Below are 2513 nucleotides of genomic sequence, written 5' to 3' on the forward strand. Positions count from 1 at the left end.
TTCATGAAATGTATCTTACCATCATCCTTCACAAAGGTGACCGCCCAGTATTTCAACGGTCCGGTCCGACGGGTCGGTATTCCGACTGCCCGATAGTCCGACCGGCCGGTATGTCAACAAGTAAGATGGAATGGATATATTAATGAATTCTATAATTTAATCATTAAATCATATAATAAAATAAATGTTGCTGGGTTTTTTTCTCAGTCAATACGATGATTTAGTCATCTTCGAAGTACAGCATTCACCTCGTCCTTTCGGCTCGGTGAATATTGTACTTCTCAGGCGGCTTAATTACTGTATTGACCTCAAAACAGCAATATTTGTATAATGTTACATTTTTGAACAATTTGTTAGTCACTGGTATATGTTAATCATATTGCAAAAAATTACATAATAAGGGAAAAATTGGTTGTAATTCTCATTTTCACTAAGAAATCAGAGAAATGGAAAGTTGTTTTAAGGATGGAGACTTGTCAGCGTTTTTTAACGTAAGTGGGTCTTCATAGTTTGAGTGACGTAAAATTTCTGTTGTTAGTTTTTGGAGAATAAACAATTAATAAATGATTTTATTGAAATAGAAATAGCAATTTTGTATTATTTCCTAGCAGAATTCATTGAATTTTCAATGCTTCGATAAACGCACGAAAAAACTTACGACAACCATCTTAGCTCTTGCGAACGTAAACAACATGGAAAAATCAAGGTGGCAAGGGCAGTTCGTGAAGTCTGTTACCGCAAATAGATAGAACATTTGTCTCCAAAGTCCAGTGAAAAGGATGGGAGAAAAGCATTGTTCTTTTACAGCATGATTATGCAATTTCCTGAGTTTTCCTCCGATTAAGACAACAACAGCATCGTTCTACACCTGGCACTGACAGACGACGCGACATGTCAAATGACAATAATACTGTCGCACACGAAGAAAATGTAAGTGAAATGTACACCATCTGTTCTTTTGGGAATAGTAAATCTTTAATTATTATCTTCCGTAAGGCCAATACAACTCCTGTATATACTCTATAAAATCGTAGGCCTGCAAAATATTTGTGTACACATGTATAACCTACATGTACGTAGCTTATACGTCAGGACTCTTTCCTAGTCAGTGCAGTGTAAACATACGCACATTCACATGAATTTTTAATACTCAGGTACACTGACGTAATTATGTACCAACCAAATTAAACATCGTCAATGAAACAATGATAATTTTGTGCATTAAAGATGCACATTTTCTCAAAACCCCATTCCAGTGTTCATGTGCTTATAATTAAAGAGAAAAAGTATGGTGTCCCAATCTGGTCTAAAATTAGTAAATCATCTGATGTGGATTTTTTAAGAATTGGTTCTTATTAAAAGTAATAGGGTTGATCATTATCAACAAAAGCACTATATTAAATGTGTTTATAATTAAAGAGAAAAAGTATGGTGTCCCAGTCAGGTCTAAAATTAGTAAATTATAATGTATGATGTGGATTTCAAAAAAATTAAATCTTAATTGCTCTTATTGAATGGAATGGGTTTGATCATGAACAAATTACAGAAGTCTTTTTTATTTTTATTTTTTTAAGTAAGTGATTGTTTTGAGAATCAATTATTTTTAACTATTATAAATATTTTTGAGATGTGAAAATGCATTCATCAAATGAAGGGATAGAATGCTTTTCATTTTATGTTGAAATAACAATTCTTTCTATGGTGAACTGATCAGATGTGTCCAATATCACTTAGATGCCCACTGGTTTGGATGGGCTAAATTGCTGTAGAAAGGACGATAGGAATTTAGATGCTCATAAGTATTCAATGTTTTATTAAATTGAAATTGCAAAAAAAAAAAAAAAATTGAAAACATTCTATGCATGTTTAAATTATTGAACGAATTTTTCACAAGGTATATGAAAACCCTAGGGTAAATTCACAGTGGAGAACTGGCAGAAGATTTAATTTCCAAATTAAAAAAAAATTGATACATTTCTTTTATTAAAAATGTAGACTTCTCATCACAACATTTCATTAAATCTAGATAATGACGACTATCAAAATTTAGGAAGCAATCAACAGTACTGATGGAGATGAAAGAAGGATAAAATTTCAAGTCTGAGATTGCATTTGATAAGATTGATATGATAACGGTACATGCATCAGAGCAAACTGTCAAACAACACTCCAGCCAACAACATTTCCCTCTTGTATTCTTTGACTTGGAATCAAAAGGACTAGGTTTGTTACTTTTTACTACCTGCCCAATATTCAAATTGATTGTTCAGTTGAGAAAAGAAGTTCTTAAATGAATACATGTATTATATTTTGGTGTTAATTCATTTTCCAGCTAGAGATTCTCATATTACACAGCTGCCATGTGTGGTGAAGAAAAGTTTCCCACCTATACCTTTCTAAAAATACCTATAACAGCAAAAGACTCAGAAATAACAGAAATCGAAAATGTTAATGGAAATGTGTTTAGCAAAAATTAAAAATGTAGAAGTCAATCCTTGGAAATGGATGCTCCT

The 2513-nt window shown here is 32.4% G+C and overlaps 1 long non-coding RNA gene across 1 annotated transcript in view; it reads left to right on the forward strand.

Annotated features, from left to right (window-relative positions):
• Positions 1-589: 589 nt before the first annotated feature.
• The window catches only part of LOC130050414 (uncharacterized), a 2263-nt gene continuing 339 nt past the window's right edge, over positions 590-2513 (forward strand). The window contains exons 1-3 of the long non-coding RNA XR_008798851.1: positions 590-930; positions 2027-2223; positions 2333-2513. The exon at positions 2333-2513 is cut by the window's right edge and continues 339 nt beyond it. This is a non-coding gene — a long non-coding RNA (uncharacterized LOC130050414). The remainder of the gene's footprint in view (positions 931-2026; positions 2224-2332) is intronic.

Source organism: Ostrea edulis, chromosome 9 (assembly GCF_947568905.1).
Source record: "Ostrea edulis chromosome 9, xbOstEdul1.1, whole genome shotgun sequence".
NCBI lineage: Eukaryota > Metazoa > Mollusca > Bivalvia > Ostreida > Ostreidae > Ostrea > Ostrea edulis.